General features: G+C 52.4%; 1 protein-coding gene across 3 annotated transcripts in view; it reads right to left on the bottom strand.

Moving 5' to 3' along the window:
* The window catches only part of LOC146822436 (uncharacterized), a 146,319-nt gene extending 140,618 nt beyond the window's left edge, over positions 1–5,701 (bottom strand). For 2 of the 3 annotated variants that reach the window (XM_085613541.1, XM_085613540.1), the window contains exon 1: positions 5,050–5,701. The gene's annotated coding sequence lies outside the window, so the exon portion shown is untranslated. The remainder of the gene's footprint in view (positions 1–5,049) is intronic. The other variant, XM_085613539.1, reaches the window with a different exon arrangement.
* Positions 5,702–12,139: the final 6,438 nt, after the last annotated feature.

The following is a 12,139-nucleotide window of genomic DNA, read 5'->3' as shown; positions in this document are numbered from 1 at the left end:
CTAGGACCGGTTTCGGGCTTTCAGCCCTCGTCAGCCAGGATAGCTTGATTCCAGTGGCATGGAGAGCAAGGGACTCACGTCTGAGCATACCCATGAGGCACAGGGTCAAGACTGATTTGCATATGGCCATGTCTAAACTGGGGTGGCGTAGTGGGCAAAAGAACGATGGATTTAACCCAGATCTCTTGACTGGGGGAGCATGTCAGCATTCCGTCCATCATTTGTTTGTTGTAACGCTTTTCGCCCTAAGTGGGATGGGTATTCCCAGACGTGGGACCCGTGCTCACTGCGCCACTGGAGTCAGGCTATCCTGGCTGATGACGGCTGAAAGCCGGAGACCGGTCCTAGGATGCTTGATTCCGGTCCAGGGAAGACGTGGCTTGGCAGTTCGGGCTGGACTGTTGCCATGAGGCACAGGGTCAAGACTGATTTGCATATGGCCATGTCTAAACTGGGGTGGCGTAGTGGGCAAAAGAACGATGGATTTAACCCAGATCTCTTGACTGGGGGAGAATGTCTGCATTGTCAGCATTCCGTCCATCATTTGTTTGTTGTAACGCTTTTCGCCCTAAGTGGGATGGGTATTCCCAGACGTGGGACCCGTGCTCACTGCGCCACTGGAGTCAGGCTATCCTGGCTGATGACGGCTGAAAGCCGGAGACCGGTCCTAGGATGCTTGATTCCGGTCCAGGGAAGACGTGGCTTGGCAGTTCGGGCTGGACTGTTGCCATGAGGCACAGGGTCAAGACTGATTTGCATATGGCCATGTCTAAACTGGGGTGGCGTAGTGGGCAAAAGAACGATGGATTTAACCCAGATCTCTTGACTGGGGGAGAATGTCTGCATGTCAGCATTCCGTCCATCATTTGTTTGTTGTAACGCTTTTCGCCCTAAGTGGGATGGGTATTCCCAGACGTGGGACCCGTGCTCACTGCGCCACTGGAGTCAGGCTATCCTGGCTGATGACGGCTGAAAGCCGGAGACCGGTCCTAGGATGCTTGATTCCGGTCCAGGGAAGACGTGGCTTGGCAGTTCGGGCTGGACTGTTGCCATGAGGCACAGGGTCAAGACTGATTTGCATATGGCCATGTCTAAACTGGGGTGGCGTAGTGGGCAAAAGAACGATGGATTTAACCCAGATCTCTTGACTGGGGGAGAATGTCTGCATTGTCAGCATTCCGTCCATCATTTGTTTGTTGTAACGCTTACATTCCTCTAAAGACTTAGCCTGAAGGCTGCTCTTCACAGCTACCACTAGGATAGCTTTCTTTAAAAGGTTGTCTTAAACCTATCTACCATAAGAGTTGAATGACATGGGCACGCCACTCTAGCACCAGGAACATGACATGGGCACACTACACATGCGCCAGTAACATAACATGGGCACGCTGCACAAGCGCCAGTAACATAACATGGGCACGCCACTCTAGCACCAGTAACATGACATGGGCACACTACACATGCGCCAGTAACATAACATGGGCACGCCACTCTAGCGCCAGTAACATGACATGGGCACGCTGCACAAGCGCCAGTAACATAAAATGATTCTGTTAGCTAGGGGTATACCCATCAATTACCCTCCCATTACCTGGGTAAGGAAAACACAATCTAAGGAAAAAGTGGTAAGGAGGAAAAAATAGAACAATGTTTTTTGATCAAGGACACCTTTAATTATCCTTTCATATGTGTATATATTCACAATTCCTTTTCATCGTTTTATCGCTGAGCATATATAAAAAAAACATGTATTTACAAAACAACACCTCTGAAATTATAACAAAACTAAGCTACTGTCCAACAGAAATAATTTCCAATCTTGGAACCACCTTTCAATAGTGTGGACTACCCAGAGGGCATATACATTGCATACGGGAATATATATCTCCACTAGTTCAAAAGCAATGCGAAACTGTTAAATCCACACGAATCAGTTATTTTATGGTCCCTCTGTACAACATAACTGTCGACGCGGTCGCGTTTCAGCCGATCAATTTCTTTTGGCCTCTTCAGGACAAGAAAAACAGCAGCGATGTTCAATAGATCTCTCCGCTTGGCGTATTCAGCGTGAGGGCACCGCGCTCGTAAGGAGTGGGGCGTTGGAGGTTCCACCCCTAAATCATGTTTATAGAATTTTCACTTGGCCCCTTACTCGTGTTCTCATTAAAGAACATACTTCCGCCGTGGTTTGCGCGCTTATGTCTACCCCTTCTCTTCGAAAACTGTTCCGCATGTCGGTGCTTCCTCTCCTGCTCCGATAGTGAAAGGTGGTTCCACGATTGGAAATTATTTCTGTTGGACAGTAGCTTAGTTTTGTTATAATTTCAGAGGTGTCGTTTTGTAAATACATGTTTTTTTTATATATGCTCAGCGATAAAACGATGAAAAGGAATTGTGAATATATACACATATGAAAGGATAATTAAAGGTGTCCTTGATCAAAAAACATTGTTCTATTTTTTCCTCCTTACCACTTTTTCCTTAGATAGTAACATAACATGGGCACGCCACTCTAGCACCAGTAACATGACATGGGCACACTACACATGCGCCAGTAACATGGGCACGCTACACAAGGCAGGCCAGGCTAACACGTGTTTTGTGAACGTGTTTCCTGTATGCACAGAGTGGAATATGTTATTTGCAGCCACTGATGGGGGGGGGGGCATAATTTATGAGGGAAAGGGTCAAAGGGCGCAGGGATGCCGCTCATCTCTCAACAATGGTAACAGCACAGGACACTCCATGTCCATCCGATTTAAAATCAGTTAAACCAGGATTCAAGAGGTAAAACGCAGGCACGATGAAGGTGCCCTGGGCTAGGGGGGAGGGGGTGTTAGGGCATGGGAAGGTGCAGTTTGAACCAGTAAGCACTGGCTGCTGCCCTTGGGGGAAGTAAACTGGCTCCGGTACTGTGGTATTATGGGATGTGCCCTCTGTACTCCTGTAATGTGCGACTACATCAATGAGCGCAGCGGCTCTAAATACCGTTATTGAGACACCCATGATCCCTGCTATAGAAAATATAGAGTACATGTTCACATACATACTTCGAGCTTGGATGCTTTTATTGCACAACACAGTGGTATTTAAAAATAAAAATGAACATTTCACTGGGACTCGTGGTCCTTTCATCGCCATGACCGTTCCGCATAATTCTGGTGGGATTTCCAGTTTAATCAACATTCCGTTAATCAAAACCTTAAAACTCTAGTCTCAATCCGCACCACTTGCGGGAAACAGATTGAAGAATTTCTCCCCAAGTAAGGGGTGGGTATTTAACAAAGGAAACTTGGTCTAAATTTTTCGTTCAAGCAACAACATTTAGTATTTATTCTTCATTATAGATAAACAGGACAGTCTATGATTTCACTTACAATTTTCAATAAACAGGTTTTCGGTGGGGAGGGGGGGGGGGCTTACTTAAAACAAACAAACTCAAAAGGTCACAAAGTGATGCCTCCAATATTAAAACAGGGGCCTCATCACCATGCCATGGACAGTTGATAGAACATGGCAATCAGACCATCTCACACCTAAGCATAGGGACAGGTGGTGGACAATGGAGTGTGTACACAACCAGCCAGGTGACGGACAACCGTCCAACGACACAAACAGCAGAGAATGCATGCAAGCCCCGACAAGAACACACCCCTGGTCCTCACAGCCAACATCACTGTACACTAGTCAGGTAATAAATAGCTTGGGTGGAAGGAACTCCATTTAAAAAGTCTGACATCAAAATATGTGCTCCGAAGGGGAGCAGGGTGCACCCAATATGTGCTCCGAGTGGGAGCAGGGTGCACCCAATATGTGCTCCGAGTGGGAGCAGGGTGCACCCAATATGTGCTCCGAGTGGGAGCAGGGTGCACCCAATATGTGCTCCGAGTGGGAGCAGGGTGCACCCAATATGTGCTCTGAGTGGGAGTAGGGTACATCCAATATGTGCTCCGAGCAGGAGTAGGGTACACCCAATATGTGCTCCGAGTGGGAGTAGGGTACACCCAATATGTGCTCCGAGTGGGAGTAGGGTACATCCAATATGTGCTCCGAGTGGGAGTAAGGTACGCTGACCGGGAGTAGGGTCGCCCATCACCCTCATGCCTCACACAGCCTACCGCGTTAAGCACTGACAGTCACGTGAGTTGCTTGATTATCAAATAAACGCTGCTCTGATGCTTAATGAACCAACCCCAACATTACAGCCATGTTGTTCAACATTTCATTTACGATTAACATCAAACAATCCAATGTACCTTGCTCTTTATTTTTACTGTACTTTCACTGCACTGTATTTCTATAGGTGCTGTGCATTTCTAAGCTACGGTCTATGTAAACACACCAATGTGTTATAACCCAGGGACACTGCCCCTAACTTCATCACGTGGTATACCAGGGGCCACCATTTTTGGGGGCTCCGGGGGCCACTTTTCCATTTCAGCCCGAGTACCCAACAGGAGTGACAGTCTGTGATATTGTTTTATTAAATTGTTTACAGACATCCGAGGGAGATTGGGAATGTTACTGTTTAATAACACACTTGGACTGAACTCATATGTCTAGGCGCTACTAGCACCGGATCAGAGACAAGGCCCTGGATAGGAGGGTTAAAAACAAAGTAAGTTTTGCTTTAGTACAGACTGTCTCTTTAACTACAATTATACCAGTCTTTATGCCCCCAGTGCCCACGTCTATTACTTAAAACACTTCGGCTTGGAACACGCGGCTGCAAACTGCATGACCACAGCACCTCCGGGTGAAAGTAATTCGAGTGTGTGTCTGCCACCCCACAACTCACCTGCAACAGATCACACGGCGCGCTCAGTTCACATAGTACTTAAAAATTATAATTCGAGAGTCTATGTCTGCCACCCCACAACTCCTGAGGCAGGTCACACGGCGCGCTCACCTCGCACAGCACTTCCGGGTAAAAATAATTCAAGTGTCTGCCACCCCACAACTTGCCTGCAACAGATCACACGGCGCGCTGACTTCACGCAGCACTTAGGCATGAAAAGAATTTGAGTGTCTGTGTCTGCCACAACTCACCTGCAGCAGATCGCAAGGCGTGCTCCCCTCACACAGCACTTCCGGGTGAAAATAATGCTTGTGTCTGTGTCTGCCACCCACCACTCACCTGCAGCAGATCAAACGGCGCGCTCAGTTCACAGCACTCCTCGGTGAAAAGAATTCGAGTGTCTGTCATCCGCACCCGCCATTACCAGTGACGTCAGATGTACATCATCCAGGGGGGGGTGGCCAGGCGGGGGCAGTCCCAGAACACCCTCCAGTCACCCCGTTCCAAAGGCTAGTTGACCGTCTGTTAAGCCCCCCTGGTTCGACGGGGGAATGTGACTGGACCAGGGGGCTTTACCTGCTATACCCCTTCCCTTTACACCCCCCCCCCCCAGCAGAACCGGCCTGGACTAGAAGGGGGTAAGGAGAGTGAAGGCGGGGAAGGAACGGGCAGCAGGACACTGGGTTCAGCCCAGTCATCAAGTTAAGAACAACAAGGGGAGGGGGGTAATGTAACCACAGACACGAGACGCGAGGGACCCATTCTTCTACAGAGGGGGGAGTTGGAGAGCTAGGGATGGAGGACCGGACACGCACAGGCTCCATGCAGCGCTAGAAGGTGGGGTTTTGTAGCGCCCAGAGGCTGCAGCGCTGGGCGCTTGGTGGGATGCACGGCTCATGGCGGACTCTGACTTCCCCGGGGGTGGGTGGGACTCTGGAAACAGTTTAGAGAGTCCCTCGAGGGCAGCTTCTACCAGGCGCGCAACACCCATTGGACTCACAGGGCTTCAGCCCCCCCCCCCCCCCCCCCCGTCGTGTGTGTCAGCCCAGGATGAGACAGCTTCCCGAGCACACACTCAGTCTCACCCGAGCACTTCACAGGTCTTTAAAAGACCATTTGCATGTTAATGAGGCCTCGCTGTTGTTTCACCCCTTCTAAGAGCTCCTGCAGCTCCACTCTGCCTATTGCTTAAAGATTCAGCCCCCCCCCCCCAACCCCGAACTCAGCTCCACTCTGCCTATTGCTTAAAGATTCAGCCCCCCTGACATTTTTTCTTAGCCCCCCCTCCCCGAAATGTGGCTCTAGTTGCGCCTCTGGCTCCTACCCACACCCTCCAACACAGGGGTCACCGGTCAGGTGACCCTGCCAATGAGTGGCCGGGGTTAGTCAGAGACTCACTGGCCGGGGTCCATCATGGGGGCCTCGATGCGCGCGCAAGGCTTGAGAGCGGCACGAGACTGAAGCCTGTGCAGCCCCCTGGGGTCGGAAGGATGGGGGAGCCGTCTTTGCAGTCACGAGCTTGTAAATGTGACGGAGTGTCTTGGTTTGGAAGGGACCCTCGAGAGGGGCACTGATTGCAATGTGTGGCAGTGAATGAATGACGGGTGGAGGCGCGATGGGGGCCGGGACACTTTATCACCAAAGCGCCAACAGAAGGGTAAGTAAGGCTGGCGACACTTATGAGCCCCGAGATCTACAACAACTATAGTGCCAATATCGGCCACACTCACCAGCCCTCCCGCAGCAACATACAGGTAGCATAAATAAGCAGACAAGACAACTTTTTGGTGGAGAAAATTGCTGCAGGTTTATTAGCATACCAAATATGCCAACATGGTGGGTTATCTTACAGGCGATCCAAAGGCAAACTGCCCCTCGCGGCCTACCACCTGATGGGCCAACTTGCATCGTGGTCTTAGCCAATCGGTGCTTAGCGGTTGTGGTGAGGGGATAGCCCCTCCCACTTTCGGTGAAACATTGGTCCACCATATAACTCACGCCCCCCCCACGAGGGGCAGAGCGTTCAAGCGACCCCCGGTTGTACAGGTTTCCAACCGCCCGTAGGACAGATGGGGCGCCATCGCACCCCAGGGTCCACTGCACAGACTTCCTGGGGATATTCGGCCTCAGCACCCTTTGTGCTCCTGAAGAGGGTACCCCTGAGTACCTTTCCGCCTCTGGATCGCCATGTAACTCCGCCACAGCCCTGGGTGTGCCGACCGTCGCAGCCAGGGCCTCCCACCAAGGCCGGCGCTCCTACTTGCATCCCGCCATTTCCAGGGCCTCCCCTAGGTCCAGGAGGAACAAGTCCATGCCTATTCTGGAGAGATGTACCCCATCGTCCTCAAAACACCATGGATTTAGCATGAAGCAAACCATGTCTTATGAATCCAAACCTCATTTGTTCGGTGAATTTACGCATCGCGTGACTCTCCTGCGCGCAGCCTCCATTGCCTCCCCAGATAGGGTTCCCTGCCACAGGATCCGGGAAGGGATCTCGGACCACCACAGTTCACATGTCCCTAACTGGTTGCTTAATTGCAAACTGTGGCCTTAATGTTTTGAAGCAATGTCCTTTTGCCCAAAGTAGCGGCCTTATCTTTAGCGATTTATGGTGCCTCTCCCCCTATCCAGCAAGAATAGGTAATGCTTAACTGAACAGATGTTCCCCAATGTCCTCAAACCACCCTGTGAATTTGGCGTGTATCTACCCATGTTTAAGGAAGCCAAATCCCCTCTGCTCGCAGGCTCCATCGCCTCCCCCACCGAGCTCCATGCCTTGGGAGCTGGGGGTGATTCCAGACCACAAAAGTTCACCTGTCCCCAACTGGTTGTTAATTTGCACATTGTGGTCTCCTTCTAGGGTGCATTACTTCGCCCCACTGACCAGACAATTTGACAGTTCTTTTGGATTGCTCCCTGGCGAACATAGTAATGGTGTCAAAACAGGTTTGAGGGAATATGTGAATGGTGCCCGTTATTAGACACTGCACCCTTTCGTGGACTGACAACTTACTCAGCCCACCCTGCCTGCTGAACCTTCAACCGGTCACAGATGCCCAGTCCCTGCTATCCACCTGTGACCCTTAATACTTACACCAGTAGTGGTGTCAGACTACCAGGTTCTGTGTCACGTGCTTCGCTGCAGTCCCTTTGGTGTATCCGCTGGGACCCTTCTGCATCCCTGCAAATGCCTAGTCACGGGCTAATGCCCTTCAATGCCCTTGCCCATCCCTCACAGACACCTGACAGCATGATGCCCCCCGCAACTTTGGTGAGGGGTTATGGGCCCAGCGCACCCCAGTCTGTGTTTCCAACATAAATCCTCCCTAGAGGCTCCAGATAGTGTGAGTGGCTATCCCTGTCCTGGCAAGGCATGCCAATGGCCTGTCCGCCCCTTGGTGACTATCCTGCCAAGGAATAGGCGACATTAAGCACTGGTGTCCTCGTGTACCTGACGTTTAGGAGGGGGGAACAACATGTACGAATACCTGCCCTTTCCCGAGCAGTGGGAATGCCAAAACAAACATTCCTCAATCATTGTACCAAATTATGCTATGACCCCATGTTCCCCCCAGCTTTGTGCACCGCAACCCACTAGTTAAATGGCAACTTCTGCAATTGCCTGGCTCCCCGGCTATAGGGCGGGTGTTTTGTCTCGCATGAGCAACTGGTAGCATGCCCTTGTATACAGAGTGCACCTACTCTACTGCATCGATCAGACATTTGCGCAGGAAATTCTGTTGCTGAATTGTGTGGAACAACTGCAAGGTGTGCCTCTGGTTTGTGTGCCTGTATGTCTATTGTGTATCCCCCCATGTGTGCCCTGCCATGATTTGTGTGTCAAGCCACAAACGCTGTCCGACTACTCTGCTCCCTATCCGTGCTACTTTATCAGATCAAGAAGTGTCATAGAATTAAATGTATGCCTTTGATGGATGGGGGCTTCAAATAATGCCTGCTCTCTTGAGGGAGATGATGCACAGATGAGCTGGTGGCCATTGTCCAGATGTATCCACCAAATACATAAACCTGTAAGCTAGTACTACTGGCTTCGGTGCCTCTGGTTACTTGCCTAAGACCACGAAGGCCCCCATATAGCATTATTGCCTGGCATCTCGGGTGAACTTTGCCCACTATTTTGACAGAGTACAAATTAAGCAAGGGATTCTAAAGGAATGGTTGCCTTCCCTCAGTTTGTGATAGGTGTGTGGACCAGAATGTAGGAGGTATATGTGTGGCTTGTGCAGGCCCAACTAATCTGCAAGGCTACCCAGCTTGCTAAGGCAATGTGCTGCATATTGCCTGGTACTTAACCGCTATGTCATTGCCTCCCTAGATTTACTACAAAAGGAGCACTACACCTACCACCAGCCCATCTGTTGGCTTAGTCAATGCTTCTTAGTTGCATAAGATAAATAAGCCACAATTATAGCTTTTTTGCATAGCTAACCGAGATCTAGCCGCCCTCACCCATGGCTGCCTAGGTTTCAACTGCTAAGTGTGACATTACCATAATTCAGTGCACTAAGAGTGACATTTAAAACTCTGAGAACAAAGTTTAAGGCTGCTTTTGTGAGATATTCCCGAGCTTGGAGTGTGCATGTGTGAGACAGTTGCATATATACGATACTTTGGGAGTCAAAGTGCGTGGTCTGGTATGAGACTTACGTAGCCCAGATGGAGCAGAGTATCAGAAATCTACATAGTCAGTCTGAACAGCCTGGCACCGTAAGTATAGGCGATGGGCGACTGCAAACTACAAGCCTTGTGTGATGTGCACACCTTGCGCTGAGAGGGGGAACCAGCTCATGCCGGCTTCGCCTCGTACTGAGCGCGCCACTCACTGATCCATGGTGCCATCATCAAACTGCACCCCAAAGGCCCCCCCAAGCAGCAGCTGCATCTGGAGAGAGCACTGCACTGCACTGCTCACAAAAGCACACTAGCCATAGATCGGTTAAACACAAAACCTCCTCTGCACATATTAAACAAAGCCAGGCCTCAAAACAGCTACACAAGGAAAACCAGCACAGGGACATGCTGTCCTTCACAATCACACTATGGGGGAGGTGTCCACACTCACTAAAGCCAGCACTATCACAGACATCCCTGTCTTGTCATAGCAAGCACACCACAGCCCTCTGACAAACATACAAGATTAAGCCACACACCGCCCCTGAGTCTTTACACGCAGCCTTTTGACTCTCAGATGCACAGCTCCAACACTTCAACCCTCTGATGGCAGACACGTTCATGTATCCCACCCTTCTCACATCCGATGCATGGCTATGAAGTGAAGAAGAGGTCACGGTCCCTCCAGCTGGGCTTCCGTAGATGTCGGCGCTGACAAATGTTGCTTTCTGAATCCATAGGTGCAGAGGAAGCCAACAAGAGATGCTGGTCCCCATCAGCATTGCCGCCTGCCGCACACTCTTCGATGCTGGTCCCCATCAGCATTGCCGCCTGCCGCACACTCTTGGATGCCGGTCCCCATCAGCATTGCCGCCTGCCGCACATTCTTCGATGCTGGTCCCCATTAGCATTGCCGCCTGCCGCACACTCTTCGATGCTGGTCCTCATCAGCATTGCCGCCTGCTGCACACTCTTCGATGCCGGTCGCCATCAGCATTGCCGCCTGCTGCACACTCTTCGATGCCGGTCCCCATCAGCATTGCCGCCTGCCGCACACTCTTCGATGCCGGTCCCCATCAGCATTGCCGCCTGCCGCACACTCTTCGATGCCGGTCCCCATCAGCATTGCCGCCTGCCGCACACTCTTCGATGCCGGCCCCCATCAGCATTGCCGCCTGCCGCACACTCTTCGATGCCGGCCCCCATCAGCATTGCCGCCTGCCGCACACTCTTCGATGCCGGCCCCCATCAGCATTGCCGCCTGCCGCACACTTCGATGCCGGTCCCCATCAGCATTGCCGCCTACTCTTCGATGCCGGTCCCCATCAGCATTGCCGCCTACTCTTCGATGCCGGCCCCCATCAGCATTGCCGCCTGCCGCACACTCTTCGATGCCGGCCCCCATCAGCATTGCCGCCTGCCGCACACTTCGATGCTGGTCCCCATCAGCATTGCCGCCTGCTGCACACTCTTCGATGCCGGTCCCCATCAGCATTGCCGCCTGCTGCACACTCTTCGATGCTGGTCGCCATCAGCATTGCCGCCTGCCGCACACTCTTCGATGCCGGTCGCCATCAGCATTGCCGCCTGCCGCACACTCTTCGATGCCGGTCCCCATCAGCATTGCCGCCTGCTGCACACTCTTCGATGCCGGTCCCCATCAGCATTGCCGCCTGCCGCACACTCTTCGATGCCGGTCCCCATCAGCATTGCCGCCTGCCGCACACTCTTCGATACCGGTCGCCATCATCATTGCCGTCTGCCGCACACTCTTCGATGCTGGTCGCCATCAGCATTGCCGCCTGCTGCACACTCTTCGATGCTGGTCGCCATCAGCATTGCCGCCTGCTGCACACTCTTCGATGCTGGTCGCCATCAGCATTGCCGCCTGCTGCACACTCTTCGTAGCTGGTCGCCAACAGCATTGCCGCCTGCTGCACACTCTCCGATGCTGGTCCCCATCAGCATTGCCGCCTGCTGCACACACTTCAATGCCGGTCGCCATCAGCATTGCCGCCTGCTGCACACTCTTCGATGCCGGTCGCCATCAGCATTGCCAATGCCGGTCGCCATCAGCATTGCCGTTCGCCATCAGCATCGCCGATACCGGTCACCATCAGCATTGCTGCCTGCTGCACACTCTTGGACGTCGGTCGCCATCAGCATTACCGCCTGCTGCACACTCTTGGATACCGGTCGCCATCAGCATTGCCGCCTGCCGCACACTCTTCGATGCTGGTCCCCATCAGCATTGCCGCCTGCTGCACACACTTCGATGCCGGTCGCCATCAGCATTGCCGCCTGCTGCACACTCTTCGATGCCGGTCGCCATCAGCATTGCCGATGCCTGTCGCCATCAGCATTGCCGGTCGCCATCAGCATTGCCAGTCGCCATCAGCATCGCCGATGCCGGTCGCCATCAGCCTTGCCGCCTGCTGCACACTCTTGGACGTCGGTCGCCATCAGCATTACCGCCTGCTGCACACTCTTGGACATCGGTCGCCATCAGCATTGGCGTCTGCCGCACACTCTTCGATGCTGGTCCCCATCAGCATTGGCGTCTGCCGCACACTCTTCGATGCCGGTCGCCATCAGCATTGCCGCCTGCTGCACACTCTTCGATGCTGGTCGCCATCAGCATTGCCGCCTGCTGCACACTCTTCGTAACTGGTCGCCATCAGCATTGCCGCCTGCTGCACACTCTTC

This window comes from Triturus cristatus, chromosome 6 (genome assembly GCF_964204655.1).
Source record: "Triturus cristatus chromosome 6, aTriCri1.1, whole genome shotgun sequence".
Lineage (NCBI taxonomy): Eukaryota > Metazoa > Chordata > Amphibia > Caudata > Salamandridae > Triturus > Triturus cristatus.
Note: the sequence above shows the minus strand (reverse complement) of the source record. Positions and strands in the feature narration are given on the sequence as shown.